The following is a 19,298-nucleotide window of genomic DNA, read 5'->3' as shown; positions in this document are numbered from 1 at the left end:
ATAGTCTGGGTTAGATTATGTTATACCCTCAATTTGTTTTATTAAAAAGAGAGAGAGAGAGAAGCATCACATCCAGTAGTGAATGGTGAGTACTCCATTTCTCATCTGGGGAAGAGAACATCCTAAGAAATATTTCATCTGCAAAGGAAATCAACTTAGTACAGTATGTGGAGCTGCCTAAAAGGCTGCATGTCACCCACATCTGACATGGTCCAACAGATTCTGGAGAACATTTCTTTCACTAGTATCATGATATATACAAGCCAATGAAGTCTACTTAGTCCCTTTATATTTCAACACTGCTTTTGAAACAAGCCAAATATTATAATATAAAGAAATCTTGTCACATCTTTGAGACTAACTGAAAGAAAGAAGTTGGCAGCATGAGTTTTCGTAGACTTCAGTCTACTTCCTCAAATGCATTTGTTGAGAAAGTAGACCGAAGTCTACGAAAGCTCATGTTGCCAGCTTCTTTCTTTCAGTTAGTCTCAAAGGTGCTACAAGATCTCTTTACATATTGATTTTACAGATTAGAACAGCTATATCTTTTAATTCAAACCTTATAATGTCTGACAAAATCTACACCCTGGACACCTTACATGCTCTGACAACAGCTCCCAGAATCCCCACACCACAGGCAAGCTGAGGATGTTTGAAACTGCAATCCAAAAAGTAACTTTTGTAAGCCATGACAAAATCTATGGTAGGAGACACATATCCCTATTTTGGTGCTCACTGTTACTTGTAGGGTTTTGTGAAACAAAGTATTGCAGAGATGATGCCTAGAGTTTGTGGCACACCATTGGTGCAGTGTGGTGTAGGAGAGATTTCATTCACTGGCCTTTAATACATTCTTCTTCTGAAGTTCCTTATTCCCTTGCTCCCAGGGCTGGGGAGTAGTGGTGATTTTGGGGTTACTCCTTGTCCTATTCCAGAGTAAGATTTTTTTTTCCTTAATGCTACTCCTGCTCCTGTAAAAACCTCTTACTCCTTTACTCCTTACTCCTACTCCCTAGCCCTGGGGGAAAGCCCCAGTTGCTTTGCAAGGCTGGCATGTGTGTGTATAAGTGTCTCTCTTGGCTTCCCAGTCCCTTCCCCAGTGCAATATAATAAAATTGTTTTTGGGTGTTTGCATGTACAATATAATAACAGGAATAAGGAGTGACAAATATGTTTTATTACTTTTTATTCCTACTCCTACGAAAAATTCTTACTCCTTACTCCTACTCGCCAGCCCTGCTTGCTCCTTTGGACCAGCCTCAACATTCCTCCACATTCCTCTGTGCCTATGTCCTTCTTCATGTCCAGCCATGCTGGCAAAATAATTTTCCACATGGAAAATTCCTGCAGGTGAATTTGCTTCATTGGCTCCATTTTGGAGCACGAAAAAGGTGGGCTGTGAAAATGGCAAAAGGATTACTAAAGATAGATGATATTAACATCAAACATCACATATCTTCCTTTCGAGATTATTGAATCTCCACATGTAAAGTAGTGACAAAGAATGCTGAACTAAATAACTATCTTTGTCCCTGAGGTATTACAACAGTGTATGTAATAATATTAAGAGATTTTTGTCACCAAAACACTATTCATCTAAAATTTCTAAAACATTTACACTTGAATTTGACTTTGCTCTCTCCCTCTGTATATATGACATTAACTTCAGCGCCGCCATGCACCAAGAGAAATGTTGTCAATAAAATCTATGTCATTTTTTAAAAAACTATTGTTTTTTGGAATCAAACAATCTTATTGTGCTGATTGCCAAGTGTCAACATACAACAGGATAGAGTTTTCTTAATGTTGATTCCATACACTTCAGTTTTCTAGAGTTAAGTCACTCTGACCAACTGTCATTCCAACTGTAATTTCTAACTGCCATCCCCTGCTGGTTCTCTCAATTAGCATTATATTTTCAAGCTACCTCCCAATGGCAATTTAGCCACTGGGTTTTGTCCTGACCAACTGAATGTGATGTTCCACTGAAGGCCAAATTCATGATAGCAACATATAAACGAGCTGCCCGTATTTGGTTATGGTAGGTAAATTCAATTTTTGTTTTACTTTTGTTTGAAGAAACAGTTAATTGCAGTGGGACCTTGTCATCCACTGGGGTTTGGTTCCAGGATCCCTTGTGGATAACAAAATCCGTGGATGCTCAAGTCCTATTAAATATAATGGCATAGCAAAATGGTGTCACTTATGTAAAATGGCAAAATCAAGGTATGCTATTTGAAGTGGGTTTTTCAGGCTATGTTGTCATGTTCTAGAAGAGTTTCTTCCTGACATTTCGCCAGCATCTTCGACTTTACATATGCTATTTGAAATTTATACTTTTTTTGAATATTTTTGAGCTGTGGATGCTTGAATCTGTGGGTAAAAAAATCTGTGGATAAGTACATTATTTATATGTACTGTCTTAAGGAAAACTTCCTAAAGGCAAATAAGATGTGTAGCCTTCTGTAGATGGGTACCTTTTAAAAGTCTTAAAGTGAACAGCTACAATAAATACCTTGTTAAACCGAGTTACACATTAGTCAAGCTTTAGAAATCAAGTGTGGAAGCCATTTTCTCTGTGTAAATCCCCAACTTGATAGAAAATCAAGCCTGCATATGGATGCTACTTGGACAATTCCCAAGGCCATCCTAGCAGTTTGCAGCTGTAATTGTAGCTCAGCTCTTCAGAAAAACAAGGAATCCTGCCAGTTGAGAAAAGGGAAGGCAATCCTGGACTCAGTCCCTCCTGTGCCACAGAATCCAACATTTTTCAAAAGGTCTAAAATAATATCCCCAAGTGCTATGTTGTGGGGAAATAGTAAAAGGAACCTCCTGCTTTAATGGAATTATCCTTAGTGCACTGGATGAGGATTTTTATATATAGGTATGAGTAACATTTAGTACAAGCTTTGCTAAATTAATAGGGAATATCGAGAGAGAGAGAGAGAGAGGGAGGATTTGATCACAGTCAGGGTGACCAGACATCCTCCTTTTCCAAGACATACCCTACATTTCAGCCTTCTGTCTATGAGGAATTCCAAAATGTCCTCCACATTTACATTTTTCTTCAATGTCCTACATTTTGCAGTGCCTTGTCTTCCTTTTAAGGTTATAACATCTGGTAACCCTGGCCACAGTGGCATATTCCTTCTTCAAACCTGAGCCACTGATGCACCATAAAGAATTTAATGGATTTGTGCCTCAGATTCACTTTACCTCTCAGAAATTTTTGTATAATTTTATTTATTAATCTTTGTATATAATCTGGCAATTGTAGTAAAGGGGGAAAACAATTTAAAAATACAAAGAGCACACCACCTTATGTTTTAGGTTTATGTACAGATGGAATCTTTTTTTTAATTATTAATACTTTTTTATTCAACCATCTAACACATTCACAATACTAGTATCTTTAGTGTGCAGATGGAATCTTTTTGGAGCATTATGCTAGCATAACTCCTGATTACAGCAGCAGCTGCACTCTTTATGACTGTGTTTGTGTAAGTAGTGATACAATACCTCCTATGCATGCAGTTCCCCATTGACCTACATCACAAAAAGCCAGCTTAAAAACTGGCCAGCATACAAGCCCAGGTTTTCCTCCCTCCCACCACCAAACATTCACCAGGAAATCACTTTGTCTCCCTAATAGCCCTGTTTAAATATTTGGAGGGGTGTTGAATTGAGGATGGAGCAGGTTTGTTTTCTGTAGTTTCAGAGATTAGAACCCAGAGCATTGGATTCAAACTACAGAAAAAGAGATTCTACCTCAACATGAGGAAAAATTTCCTGACAGTAAGAGCTCTTCGATAGTGGAACACACTCCCTCGGACAGTAGTGCAGTCTCTTGAGCGGGTTACAGACCGCCCTCAAGCGGCCGTTTTCCCGCCGCCGCCATTCGCTGCGGAGGGAAGTCCCAGTGGCCATACCGCAAGGCTTCCCAGTGCAGCGAAAAAGGAGCACCAAAATGGTGCTCCTTTTCAAAACGCGGAAGTGGCGCTGCAAGGGGTGAAGCGCGCCCTCACGGCATCACTTCCGCCGTGACACGTCAGGACGCTATGCGTCCAAGATGTCAAAATGGCAGCGCCCATGTGGATGGGCACCGCCATTTAGGACGCACTCCGCGCGTGTTGGGGCCAGGGCCGGTTAGGAAGAGGCGACTCTTCCTAACCCTACCATGCCCCTTCCTAACCCTAGCACGCACGGAGCGTGTCGTAAGTGGCGGTTTGTAACCCGCCTTGGAGACTTTTAAACAGCGGCTGGATGGCCATCTGTCAGGGGAGCTTTGATTCTGTGTGTCCTGCCAGTGTTGCCAACAAGCCTCGAATATATTCCCTGGAATGTTTTACCAAAATCCAAAATCCCTAGAATTCCCCAATATTTACTGGAATATTCAGTCAAAATCCCCAGAAAAAAATTAATTAAATTCCCCAGAAATAGGCAATGCTGGTTCTTGCATGGCAGGGAATTGAACTTGATGGCTCTTGTGGTCTCTTCCAACTCTGTGAGACTATGATTCTAGTAAGGACTTAGGTGGGGCTTTATCGTCCACATACACCAGTCCAAATGTGACACCAATTTTTATTTTCAATTATGCTGCTTACAAATGTTGTGATGGGAAAACACAACAGTCATTTTATAAACTGAATGTGCATTCCACAGAGCACAGCCATTTCACTTACTTTACAGATATTGGGCAAGGCTATAGGGAGCAAAAAAACCCCCACAAACTTGAATCACTTCTGAAATGGTTCTCGGTTTAATTTAGAGTAGCCATGAAGACACATTGGTTTCAATTGGACATAACTCTGAAATTAGAGCCTTATCGCATGAGAAAAGAAAGGCCAAAGGGAGCAGGGAGAGTAGCGGCTTTCTTCTTGCCTCTCCACTTGCCATTCCGTTCTGTTCCTGAAGGAAGTGGTCATTAAAAGTGTGCCTTTTGTCAAAAAGATTTGTCCAGTGTGACAAAAGGCACACTTTTATGACCACCTCCCTCAGGAAGAGAACAGAAGTGTTACAATGGCATGCAGAGAACCATAGTGAAAGCTGCTACTCTCCTGCACCCTTTCAGCTTTCTTTTTTCATGCGATAAAGGTAGTGTCAGTACAGGCAGAAATTAATGAATGAACTAATTCTTTATATTATTTCTTTAAAATACAATTTGATACCAGAGGCAAAAATTTGGTACCAGAGGCAGAAAGATAGGGAAAGGTTCAAATACAACAACAACAAAAAAGCAGTTCAATGTTTCAGTAAACTTTTCCGCCTAAAATGCACATGTGAAATGAAATAGTCATGTCAAGTAAGCCTTATATAAGTAAACAAACACTTTTTGCACAGTGTAGAGAAGGCTGAAGGCTTCTCCCAACATGCATCCAGGAATGACATTTTCTTTCACTAGCCTCCACTTTTGATTTTCATTTTGGTGGCTAAACTTATAAATCTATACTCCTTTTATATGCTGAAGGGAGATAGAGAGGCAGGCCTATCTCCCATTTTCTTCTGTTTTGCTGTTCAAGCATAATCAGTAATGGCTTCTGGAGACAGCTGCTGTTTACCTTATCTCTTGCAGTCAAGTGCATATAAGTGCAGTAAGAACAGCTCCAGCAGAATCCTGCTCTTTCCCATTTCAAATTTTTTTGCATTGTTTACTGCAGTACAGACATGCTGCTGCAATCCAACACCCAAAGTCTTTGTTTCTCCAGCTCTCCTTCACCATCCCTCCCAATGCTGATGATGCTAAAAAGCCTTCTGGTTAGAAAGAGGATGAGGAAGAAAACAGGGCTGGGCAGAGGCTTTGTTAACTGAGATATGCCTGTACATGCCTAAATGGGCCAGAGAAGGAGAATTATTATAATGCAACCACACATATGGAAAATGACAGATTTGTTTAAATAGTTTCTTGTCAGTTCTTTCTCCTTCCCAGTCTTTCTCTGCATTTCCCCTCTCTTCCTGGGGCAACAGAAGGGCTTTGGATCATATTGGTGTGGGGCTTTGGGTTAAGGGGCTGTTTGTACAGCCCTGAAGGGGCAGGCTGCAGCCACCCCTTCTTCAGCTGGATCAGGGCTGTAGCAACCACACGCCACGGCCCCATCCGGCCTTTCTAGGGTGCAATAGCTGCGGTGGCATGGCTATATGGCACTCCTTCGACACTGTGTTGTATAGATGCAGTGCAAGAGGAGGGCAGTGATGCCACATGCTGTGTGGAGTGGCGCGAGGCGTCATGGTACCCTGGGGAGTGGAGACAGGGGGGGGGTACGTCATGAAGATGCTACACCCTGACTCCGCCCCCATGCCGGCACAAAATGCCAGTCTGTATAGGGCCTAAGTGATGCTTATGGGGCAATCCCCTCCCTTAATTTGCAGTATTTCTCTCCATTAGTGGGGGAGTGTACCCACCCAGTCCTAATCCCTCATGGGTGGTTAGCTGGGGACATGAGAATTACTCTGCCTGATATCATGAATAATCATATTTGGCAATGAATAGATCATTTGTTAAGATAATTGCTGTGCTCAGGTCTTTAAAAGGCAACATACTTTTCACTGCACTCAAAAAAACCTACAGTGGGTCCTTGGTATCCACTGGGGTTTGGTTCCAGGACCCCTCCATGGATACCAAAATCTGTGGATGCTCAAGTCCTGTTGAATATAATGGCAAAGTAAACTGGTGTGCGTTATATAAAGTGACAAAATCAAAGTTTTTGGAATTTATATATTTTAAAAAACATTTTCAATCCATGGATGCTTGAATCTGTGGATAAAAAAAAATCTGGATATGGATGGCTGACTTTATCCCTGTTCAGACATTTTCTATTAAAACAGTAATTGCTCAACCAAACTTTCCTGATAATTATCATCCAGCTCAGTAAGGATATCATACAGAGCAGAGAGGTTCCCCTTATTGGATAGCCTCAATACAGTACATGGGAATATACATAATGACCCTCTTTCTAATAAATAAATAAAATAATAAAATTTTATTTCTATCCCACCTCTCTATCAAAGATCACTGAAGCGGCTTACATGTTAAAACTTCATACAAAATCCCAATATCCCCATTTCCCGCCCTCCCCCAAAACAAGAATTAAACAATTAAACATTAAAATAATTCTATTAAAATCCAATTAAAATAAGCAACAAGCGATTAGGCACAGAGTAATCGATGGGATAGTCATATTAGATGTCTGGCAGGGATTACTATTCAGGAAAGGCCTGCCAGAAGAGATCTGTCTTGACAGCCTTTTTAAAGCTGTCTGCGCTAGTAATATGATGGATCTCCTCCGGCAGGCCGTTTCATAATTTGGGAGCGGTGGAGGAAAAGATCCTCTGAATGATTGCATTCAATCTGATCTTTATAGGTTACAATAAATTCCTCCCAGAAGACCTAAATGTGCGAGGTGGATTATACATAAAGAGGCGGTCCCATAAATAGGTTGGACCTAAGCCATGTAGGGCTTTCAAGGTCATAACCAACACCTTGTACTGTGCCCAAAAATTAATAGGCAGCCGGTGAAGGGATTTTAATATTGGTGTAATATGGTCACTTCTAGATTTTCCCATGACCAATCTGGCTGCCATATTGCAGATTAAACACAAGGGTAGCCCCATGTAGAGCATATTGCAGAAATTGAGTCATGAGGTTACCAGAGCATGTTGGACTGGAGCAACACATGAATACATATAAGAAGTGGATTTTAACTTGTCCGGTGTGAAGAGCAACAGTAGTCATGCCAGACCCTTATGGACTTTAAGTGCACTCCCCTTTTTGGCACTTTGCCTTGGCTAGCAAAAGAAGTCAACATGTGAAATACACAAAGGGACAACTCTGGCAGATCTCCCTTTCTGTTTCACTAAGGAGTCGACCCATACCTGAGCACACACAAACACACACAGAAAGAGACTTCTTTCAAATTTTTTATTTTAAAAAACTGGGAAAGAAGCTGAGGATTTGAAATATTTGTTGAACCAAAAGTAGAGGATAATGTGCATTGCTGAAAGTGGGAGGAAATAGGTATGGAGAAAGGATTTGGCTAATTAAAACAATATACACAGAATACCTACTGTTTTAAAGGGACTACTTGCCACAGCAGAACTATGGATTAAAACAGTGTAGTGTGTAAAAGTGAGAGCAAAGAGAACAGGATCACTATACACTCCCAAGTGCCAGTCCATGTTTGTAGTACTCAGCCACTTTCTATAGCTATTTAAATTTTTGTGGAAACCCTTACTTTTAAATCTTTACCCAAAGATCATAGTGATCTATTATAAGCTAGTTCTTTTCATGGCAGGCTTCAACTGTGATGCTCAGGCTAGAGGAGAAATCTGGCAGTGTGACGGTGAGTGGGGAGAGCAAGACAATGTTTGGATTGTAAATGATTAACAGTCTAGCCTTATACATCTCTACTCAGAACTAAATCCCATTTGCAGGGAGACTTTTACTCCCCGATAAACCAGTACAGGACTGCAGTGTTGATTTTATAAACTAACTGGCACACTTGGAAGGATTTAACTTTGACTGTTAACACGCAGGCATCGCAGACAATTATGTGCTCAAAATGGCTGCCTTTATGTTTAACAGGTTACAATGCAGAACATAGGTTTGACTGACACCCTTTTTCTGCTACCTACTTTTAGAAAACTGAAACTTGGCCTGGTAGCAGAATTTACTCGGAAAGGCCAAGTCTTGCTCCTCCTCTCCTGTGGAGAATGGGAGGGGAAGGAAGCTAGCATCTGCTTGCAGTGCACCCACTAAGCAAGTAGGCGAGCCAGTCTGCTGTGCCTCCTGCTGCAGCACTCGCTTGGAGAGGCTGCCGGAGGATGGGGGAGGAGAAGCCCTGCTGGGAAGGAAATGCCAAAGCCCTCATCATACTGTATTCTCCCCCTCTGGGTTTTGTTCTGCAAAAATATTCAGCTAGATCTGCTACACTAACATGAAGTCTGATTGAAACATCTGTATTTGATTTCATGACATTATTTGCCTTTTTCTTCCTCTACGCTTTGTTCATTATCTACCTAAGGAAGGGGTCTGGAATCATACTGGTGTAAATAAAACTGTACAAAATTCATAATGAAAAAAGAGGGATCTGTTATATGAGATTCCTATTTCATTGCCAACTGCAACTGTTTTGTTTGTTTGTTTGTTTGTTTGTTTTCAATGGTATGTTATTTCAGACATAAGGCATTCATGGTTTAAATGTGTGGCAGCAAGAAAAAAACCAACTAAGGTGTTGACAAGCAATTACCAAATAAATTGTGTTCTTTGATCATAAGATAAAGATGAGAGGGGATTATAAGTAGTAGGTAGTATGTGAGCATATTTCCTTAAGATTGAGATTTTTTCATTATGAATAAAAGAACATGGCCTTTTCTGCCGCAAACCCACTGAAGCTTCCGCATGAAAAGCTTTTCCTTGCACTGAAATAGTGCTCAAAATGCGCATTACTCAAACATGTGAAAACCCTCTGCATGCACAATGCTGACTCTCCTTCCTCACCTCCCACAGTGCATATTTAAATGATGAGTCAGTCACTGACTAATCTGCCATGCACCATTAGCTGAAGGGGAAATACAAGCTGAGCGAGGAGCTTCAAAGGAAGGCATGTGCTTATTCTAAGGCTAAAACCAGCTGTGTAAAACAAAGCCTCCACCCACCCCTCCTTTTTTTGACAAGTCTTTTTTTTTAAATTAACAATAAAGTAACAGTAAAGTTATACTCGGAGAAACAGGCCTACTCTCGTGTACTTTTTAGATCTTTGTGGGCTCCCTAGTGACTCCACTGCTTCTTGGTCGGAGGGAGATTATATAAATAGGTCAGAGGCCATTTGAGCCGTGGTTTTTTTCCACCACGTGACCTGGCTACTGAGACAAATGGAGCTTGTTTTCCTCAGATACTGCAGTTGTGAAGTGATCAAGCTAGATTACAACCAATTAGAAGAAGCATATGTACCTCCACCCCTTTCTGCACTATGGACACATTTAAGCAGAGGACATTGAAAAGAAAAAAGCTAAAGTAAACAAGAGTTGAATGATCTGTTCAAGTAGCATTGGTGGGACTTGTGCAAGAGCCTTGTTCCTAGTGCATTTTATTCTCGCTGCTCTCATAAACAGAGAAAAGTAGGAATTTTAAAATGTAGCCGTGTTAGTCTCTTGCAGCAGGAGAGGAAAGAAGCAAAAAAGAAATGTGGCAGCACCTTCAAGATTAATTGTTGGTTTTTTTCACATTTGTTTTTGTGGGTATAAACCCACTTCTTTAGATGCATACAGAGTGATAAATGTTCAGGTATAAAGCCTATGCACATAGTTATGAGTGTGGAATAGAAAGTAATAGGATCCAGAAATATGCAAATCATGACCATTGCCATAAATTTCAAAGGGCTGCATAAGATAATAAAGGTCTTTCAGATCTTTATAGCAGTCAGTGTTCATGAGGGAAAGCAATAAATATGCTTACAAAAGTCAGTTTCCCAGGGTTCAAAATTCTCTCTGACAAAGTTCCTTTTGTTATATGAGAAGTAGGGAGGACTCTTGTATTAATGTTCATAGTGTGCTATGAAACTCGTTGTCTTTTCTCTTGCCTCTGAATGGATTGGAATTTGTGAATATAATTCAGTTCATCAGTTTTTCTTTCAAGTCTTACTTTGTAATTTCCTTGTTTCAGGACTGCAACTTGTACATCGCTTCATGTGCATCCATGAGGATGAAATGTTCTGCAGCTGGTTTTTTAGTACAGTGGGGGGCTTGTCATCCATGGATTTAAGCATCCACAGATGGCAAGCCCTGTTGTCCCCAATGGTGGTGCGCGCACTGCCATTAGGGACAATGGGATTTGAGGTCCTGTATTTTTTGGTATCTGGGAGGAGTCCAAAACAGATCCCCCATGGATACCAACATCCACAGTACACTTGTCCCTCCACATTTGCAGCTTTGACTTTTATGGATTTGATAATTTACGGATTTTATTAATAGGTTCTCTCTAACAATATCTAGGTCTTCCAGTGCAACTCTATGATCAACTTTAACCAAAAGTCTCACTGAAAGACCTAGAGATTCCTAGAGACAACATTCCATTAGGCTTTTGTAGCTCCTCCAGCACAATTCTATGGTCAATGTCTGGCAGATGTTGACCACAGAGTTGTACCGGAGGACCTAGACATTCCTAGAGAGGTGTTCTCTCAGGTAAAAACATAGTGTTTTTGTTATTTGCGATTTTTCCACATTCACATGTGTCTTGTGCATATAGCCCTAATGAATGTGGAGGGATGAGTGTATTACTATTTCTACTGTCAGATTTGTGTCCATTAATCCTCTTGTGTAGAGACTGTCCTGTTTGAGTGCAGGTGAGCATTGCTGGCACGGGATGGCATATATCACATTGGAGGAAGAGCTAGATTTGTCAACACGAAGGAAAAGCCTGACCACCACCACCCCAAATCTGACATGGACACAAAATGCATAGCATTTCCCCCAAATCTGGCATGATCCGGACGCACAATGCTTGACCTATCTGCAGCAAACTTGGAGTATAACGTCTTAAACCAAATTTTAGAAACTCACAGCTTGCTCCAGAGTTTGTTGGAAACTCCGCTGCTTCCTGTAGTCTGAGCAATGGATTTGTGCTGGATTAGGGGCAGGGGAATAAGCAGGATGGATTGCAGCCTGACAGACATCACAATTTTCCTCCCTCAGCTTCCTCTACTGCCTTTCCTCTTCCAGCTGCCACAGCCAAGACAGATCTCTGTCTGGCAGGTGCCACCATTTACCAGTGTCCAGGCCAGTTCCCCAACTGGAGTGACATTTACAAAGCTTTATCCTGCTTGCAAGGTACCACTTGAGAATAGAACAAGGTGGTGGGCACCTTGCAAGGAGAAAAAACCTTTATAATCTCCAACCATATGTTTCACATGGCTACCTGAAAACTTCTAATGAACTCTTTATTGTCATTGTCTACTTACTGCTGATTTGCCATCTACCTACGAGTCACAATGGCAGTTACACAAAATTTAGCAACCTTATCTGTACTCTTTGCATCCTGATTGACAAACGGTGGGGGAAAGGATAGAATTATTTCTGTCCTGCCAGGAATATTCTATTGAGATGGTATAATTAAAGCAAGACATCTCCCTTGGCAAAAAGGGCAGTGTAAAAGAACATGGCTAAGAGTTTCTATCGCCTCATTTGTACAGGGACAAATGCACTCGTAATATGGGATGCTCTTATATTTTCCCTCCAATATAGCAGATGGAAGCACATTAAATCATGCTAATACAAAGGCTTTCCTATACTTAGGAATTGTTGGGTTTGCCAAGTAATTAGGGCAGCCAAAAAGTTTCATAGTAATTCCAACAATGGTGTCTTTGGTGACTAAACTCAGGTGATATTGCAGTTCTATATCCCTTATTCATTCACTGATGACAGAATTAACATTACAGTAACCAAGTGCTACCTGAGACTAGTCAAATGCATCATCAGTGAGCTACAACTAGTTCTGGAAAATAACATAGCCTTTTAAAGTTTTAGGTGAGACTAAAGTATTAGGTGAGTTTAATGGCACAATACCACAATTGGGAAAGTTGTTCTTACTATGGTCTTTTTTATTTATGTCATCAAACTGATGTGATGGTTGGACTTTGTTCACACTCTAAGTGGAAGTGGTAAAACATCTGAATTATAACATTAAACAGAGTCATAATTGTACACCATCCAAAAGTACTTATTTGCTTAGTGATGTGATTCAAATTAGAGTTGTCCAAAGATCTTAGTTTAGTAGAGTGACTCTCCTCCTCAGAATGCTCTTTGGGGCACATCTACTTATGCAGAGGTGTATATTTCACAGGATTTAATTTTGAAGAGCCGTGTTAAATAACATTTCCTAAAGCACTTTATGTCGTATCTGTTCCTCTTATTGAGCAAAATAGAACAAAAGAAATAAAAGGGTACACTTATTCTGACTGATTATTGATCCATGCCGACCAGAATACTTGCCTCTTGTCCCTTCCCTCCTTATAAACAAGCCTGAATATAACTCCACCCCTAAAAGGTTGAAGCTGCTTGTGACCACAGCTTTCTCAATCACTGTCCAAACTGACATACTATACTTTGCTTATGTAAGTCATTCCACTCCTTGCAGCATAAATACCCTGCTCCCACAGTTTCACTGAAGCAATCGGTAGAGCCTCCCTCCCATCCCCCTTTCTTTCTTCAGTCAAAAGAGCTGTTCGAGTCGTGTGCAAAACTAGGCTTCAGAGCTGTGCGCAAAAGCTATTGATGCGGTCACATGCACAGGGTATCTTTTGCTGCCTCATGTGTTCCTTGTTTGTGCTCTTCTGAGCCACTCATACTTCAGTGAGCAGTGAAGTCCCAGGGAACAGCACAAGAGCACAGAAAGGACTTTGTTTTCTTTGTATACACTAACTCAGTTTGTTAAAGTGTAAGCAGTCTGTAATATCAATATGTAATATCAAATGTCATCAGCCCAAGCCACCCTACTTCTGTCCTTGCCCTCAGCAAGGGCAAGGACATTGGGGATCTTCCAGCTTCCAGAGAAGTTGAGGTGTTTCTGGGGGGAAAGGGAACGGAAGTGGCAAATACAAATGCACCATAGAGGCATAAAATGGTGGGAGGAGAAATGAATGACATAAAAATAGACAAACAATGTGGTCCAAAAATGACTACTCATCCCACAGTTGTGCTATATTTTAGGTGTGGTACATACCACCTGCAAAAGGCTGGGGCCGCCTCTCTTTGCTGCACAGCATTACCACAGCAACCAAATGGTGCAGTACCGCTGCACAGCAAAAAAGGAGCATTTAGAAGCAACTCCTGTTTCCTGCGCAGCTGCGAAACAACAAACTGCCATAGGATGGCATGGTGGCGTCGCAGCTACGTAGAGCCATTTGGACACTGCACAGCTGCGACGTCACTGACGCGTGCAACATGTGGGCAGGACGCGCAATAATGGCAGCCCCCACACGTACTAGGGTTAGGGAGGGTGTGGTTGTTGCGTGCTCCCTAACCCTAAAATCAGCACCAGCATGTTTCATTTTTATGTTACAATGCTGTTATTTTGCATTTTCATCATATTATCATGCTTGCATAAACACTGGTCACCTCTGTTCTGAAAACCAGCTATACCTTTATTCTATCCTGTGTGCTTGAATTTCCTTGCTAATGTGTATTGGCATTTCCAGAACTCTTATGTGATGATATTTTTATGGTGGGAAATATAATGATATAATGTATTCCTGTGTATTTGACCTGTCTTAACTTGTAGAGCTATCATGCTATTATATCCTTCCCATTTCGTCACTAGAATGGACTGCTGGATGAAGAAAAGATGGTAGAGGACTCTAGTAAGGGAGAGAGACTCTTAAAGTCATCTCATTTCCACACATGATGTTAGACATGCCCCCTCCCATGGAACAATGCTTTCTGGCTGGAGGAAACATATAGTGAAAAAGCATTGCATCAACCCCTGTTTTAATTGTCAGGTTTATCCAAGCATCAAAAAAATTAGTTGATGTTGAGAAATTAGGCTGAACAAACCAGAACAAGGAGTGTGTTATTTAGATTGCCAATACGAAAAGTATGATATCCCATGTGCAAATATTCCTCTGGAACATGATAATCATCCCCTCCAGTTTCCCCAAGAGCCAGAAACACAGTAGACAAGTCTGAACAGTGCACCTGATTTCTAATTACTAAATCATCAGGAAAAGTCACATCTCCACTGGGACTTTCATGGGAAGAAATATATCAAAATAGAAAGATACAGTGAATGGTAATAATTGTGGAAGATAAATTAACGATATATCATTGACAAGCGCAAAATAAATTAACCAGATGTCACCCAAGGAGTCATTCATAACAGTCATAACAGGCTGTGCAGATAGTGACAATATGATTGAATAGATTTTTCCCAGTTCTACATGAATCTGAACGTTCCTTTGCTATAAACAATCCTGTATAAAGGACAGATCTCATGAAGGTAATTGTCAGTGTTTTTGTTCCTCAGCTGTTTTCATGAAAATGGGTGCTTTCTTGCATTAGTAAAAAAGGCAACTTTTAAGAGAAATTCTGCACTGAAATATAGATAGGTCAGTTTGACTTCCCAGTATTATAAAACTCAAAAGTTCTAAACATTGATAAAATCCAGTCATTATGTCCAAACTACCTGAAATTTGGCAATGAGTAACTACCTGCTGAGTACCACACTCTGGGAAATGATTGATAAAACAGTTCAAAGAAATTTTCTTCTTTGATAAATTTCTATTATTTATAAATAGGGTTGTTATTGTTGTTGCTGTTGTTAACTGCTGTCAAGTGAACTTCAACATATAGTGACCTTATGAATGAGAGACCTCCAAGTTACACTATCATCAACAGCCCTGCTCAGATCGTGTAAATGCAGAGCTGTGGCTTCCTTGATTGAGCCTATCTATCTGTAATGCTATCTTCCTCTTTTCCTAATGCCTTACCAAGCATTACTGTCTTTTCTAGTGAGTCACATTTTCCCTGATATGACCAAAGTACCACAATCTCAGTTTAGTCATTTTGGCTTCCCACTTGATTTGCTATAGGAACTCTTTTCCAGCACCATAGTTAAAAGGATTTGATTTTTTTCCTATTAGCTTTCTTCACTGTCTGTCTTTCATAACCATATATATAAAATGGAAATACATCAACATGGACAATCTCAACTGCATTCAATGACATATTTTGACACTTCAGGATCTTGTCTAATTCCTTCAAAGCTGTTCTTCCAAGTCCTAGTCTTTTTTTCATTTATTGACTGTAGTCTTCACTCTGATTAATGACTATGGCCTGGTACAAACGGGCCGGAAAGGGTGGGCTGGGGCTGCCTTTTGTTGCTGCACAGCAGTGCTAAAAAGCAGCTCCTTTTTGCGCCGCCACAAGCAGCCTGCAGCGGTGCGAACATGTCACTACTACACTGCTCCATTTGGACGCAACACAGCAGCAATGTCATCACTATACGCAACATCTATACAGCGCTGCGCAGCGATGATGCCCTAGTCACGTGCTAGAATTGCAGGGCATGTGGGCGCTCTGCCCCGAGGCAACCCTAGCATGTGACGAGGGTGTCATTTAGGGATGGTTTGTACCAGGCCTAAGGCAAGTTATGGGAAACTTTAACTATTTCACTGTCTTCATTGTCTGCTTTAGAGTTATGTAAATCATCTGTGGTCATTTTGTTTTGTTTTACTTTCTTAATGTTCAGTTGTAAAGCTGCCTTTGCACCTTCTTCCTTGGCTTTCTTCAGTAATCATTCCAAGTCCTTGTTATTTTCGTCTAGCAGTACAGTGTCATCTGAATATCTTAAATTGTTTTTCTATTTATTTTTAGTCAAATTTTAAGAATAGATTAAGAATTACAAAATTTATTTAAAACATAAAAGGAATAGAATCATGCAAAAGAAAAAAGAAAAAGAAAGAAAGAAAGAAAGAAAGAAAGAAAGAAAGAAAGAAGACTTCCGGTCTTCCTTGCAGTGTTTATATATGCATATAGCTATTCATACCTCACTTTCTAATATACAACAAATTTCCCTTGACAATCTATTCTTTCTAATCTAAGTTTTTTTTTCCTATTTTTCACAAAAGGTCTATTTGACAATAAACTTCATTTTTTCACACAAAAAAGAGTTTGCCAATCTTTGCAAAACATTGCTAATGACCCTTCTCTAATCAGAGAAGACAATTTATCAATTTCTGCAAAGTCTGTTAATTTCAACCACTCCTCCTTGGTAGGTAACACTGAATTCTTCCATCTCTGCCTACAACATTCTTGCTGCTGTGGTCATATACTGAACTTCCATGGGTATTTTTCAGCTGTAAATCCAACAATCTCAAAAGGAATAATTCCAGTTTTAATTTAATATTAATCTTTAAAATTCTCTGCATCTTTAAGTTTGGCCAAACTTAAAAATATATTATTCATGCTGTTGTGAGTGGCGTCTAGACTAAAAGATAGAAAATTGTTATAAGTAGAGGGGGTTGATATTATATTTGGATGGCACACCTATTTACTTTATGAGAAATTCAAAGCAAATAGGATTTCGAAAATCATCTTATAAGAAAATGTTTGATAAGAGCATGGATGAGATTTGAACCATCAATCTAAAAAACACTCGCTAAATAGGTGTCAATCAATGAAGCTTTTCATAAAAAAGAAGAATTAAAAATGGGGAAATGGATAACATACTCAGAAATAATAAAGATACATAAAGAATCATGTAAATTGAGATTGAAAACACAAGAAAAATTAATAGCTGAGGGATATATATGCAATTGATTTTTTTTATAGGCAACTAAAGAGAGATTTATTAAAGACATAAACACAATAGGACTTGAGATGATAGATCAAGAATGTGGTCAAATTAAAAATTCAGAAAATCCTCGTAAAATCTCACAATTTAACAAGTTCTTTTTAAAACTGGAAATGCAAGAGGAAACCATTAACACTTTTATGATGTAATGGGTACAAGATATAGGACAAGAATTCATTTGCATCAGTGGGAGAAATTCTGGAATAAAGAGAGTGAAATACACCTCAAGCTATGATCTAAGAGAGAACTTTTACAAAATGCAAAATAGGTGACCTTACACCTGTAAAATTGGCCAAGATATATAAAGACACCAGTAATCTATGTTGGAAGCGTGCTGCAGAACCAGGCACTTTCTTTCATTTATGGAGGAAATGTAAATATGAAAAAAAATATATTGGAGGGAAATTCATTATTTGATTTCCAAAATATTAGACTATAAGGTAAAATTAGAAACTCAATTCTGTTTACTTGGAATGATCAGGAATGGGAAACTAGAAAATACGTATGGTAAACTTTTATTTTATATGACAACCGCAGCACATATAACGTACACTTCTAAATGGAAGATTAAGGAAAATCCAAACAACAAAAAGTGGTTGCTATAATTGTTAGATTACATGGAAAGTGATAAACTCGCCTGCCTAGTAAAATGGAAATCAGCAGAGAAATGTAAAAAAGATTGGAAACTTTCAGTTAATTTCCTACAGATAGAATGGGGAGAAAGGTTAATGATTGGACTAATATGAACTATTACATAATTAGACAGAGATGGGATGTATATATAAGCCCACCTTTCAACTCTCCTTTTCTGTCTCTGTGAACAACATTTCTATTCAACCAATCCAGCAAGCCCGCAGTCTTGGTTTTATCTTTGACTCTTCTCTGTCGTGTATCCCTCAGATCCAGACCACAGCCAAGGCTTGTAGATTCTTCTTGTACAATATTGCCAAAATCCGACCATATCTCTCCGCCTCTACTGCCAAGATCCTGGTCCATGCCCTAGTGATCTCACGACTTGATTACTGTAACGTCCTCCTGGCTGGGCTTCCTCTTTCTCACCTCCGTCCTTTAATCTCTGTCCAGCATTCAGCTGCACGCATTATCACTTCCACCCACCGCTCTGACCACATCTCTCCTGTGTTGGCATCCCTTCACTGGCTCCCTCTCCCTTTCCGTATTCAGTACAAGCTCCTGCTGTCGACGTTTAAAGCCCTCCATGGACTGGCCCCTCCTTACTTATCAGACCTTCTTTCTCCTCACCTTCCCACTAGGGCCCTCCGTTCTGGTAGTCAAGGTCTGCTGTCCCAGCCCAGGATTTCCTCTGCCCCATCCCGGATTCGCCCCTTTTCACTTGCTGCCCCTCAAACCTGGAACCTTCTTCCCCCACAAGCAAGAGCCATCACTTCTTTAACCAGCTTCAAAATGGAGTTGAAAACTATCCTGTTCAGAGAAGCCTTCCCAGGCATTGCATAATTGTCGCTTACTATTTGTTGTTCTTTTGGTGCCTGTTTATCGAACCATTTCCTGTATTGCTATGTACTGTATATGCATTATCCTACTTGAGAGTATGTATTTTCCCTGGAAAATGATTAACCATCCATTATGAAGCCAAGCCCTCCCTCCAGTCCATCTGCCTTGGTCCAGGCCTTGGAGGTAGAGAGGAACTGCTGGACCTCTTACCCCTTTCCCTCCACCACTCCCTTCTCCTTCTGTGTCATGTCTTTTTAGATTGAAAGCCTGAGGGCAGGGAACCATCTAACTAAAAAGATTGCATGTGCAGCGCTGTGTAAATTTACAACCCTTCATAAATAAAGGTTAATAATAATAATAATAATAATAATATGAATATATATAGATTTGTATGAAGTATTATATGATTAGTTTTGGCAGTGTATACGATAGAGAAATAAGATGAATGAGTTCATAAAATGATTGAGAAGGTGAGTGTATATTTGTAAAA

At 40.0% G+C, this 19,298-nt stretch overlaps 1 protein-coding gene across 1 annotated transcript in view; it reads left to right on the top strand.

The window, feature by feature from the left end:
• Nucleotides 1-1,961: 1,961 nt before the first annotated feature.
• Nucleotides 1,962-19,298, top strand: part of ATF7IP (activating transcription factor 7 interacting protein) — a 171,147-nt gene continuing 153,810 nt past the window's right edge. The window contains exon 1 of the mRNA XM_089523787.1: nt 1,962-2,041. The gene's annotated coding sequence lies outside the window, so the exon portion shown is untranslated. The remainder of the gene's footprint in view (nt 2,042-19,298) is intronic.

The sequence above is a fragment of the Sceloporus occidentalis genome, unplaced genomic scaffold, assembly GCF_023333645.1.
Source record: "Sceloporus occidentalis isolate IW3139 unplaced genomic scaffold, rSceOcc1.0.p SCAF_5, whole genome shotgun sequence".
Lineage (NCBI taxonomy): Eukaryota > Metazoa > Chordata > Lepidosauria > Squamata > Phrynosomatidae > Sceloporus > Sceloporus occidentalis.
Note: the sequence above shows the minus strand (reverse complement) of the source record. Positions and strands in the feature narration are given on the sequence as shown.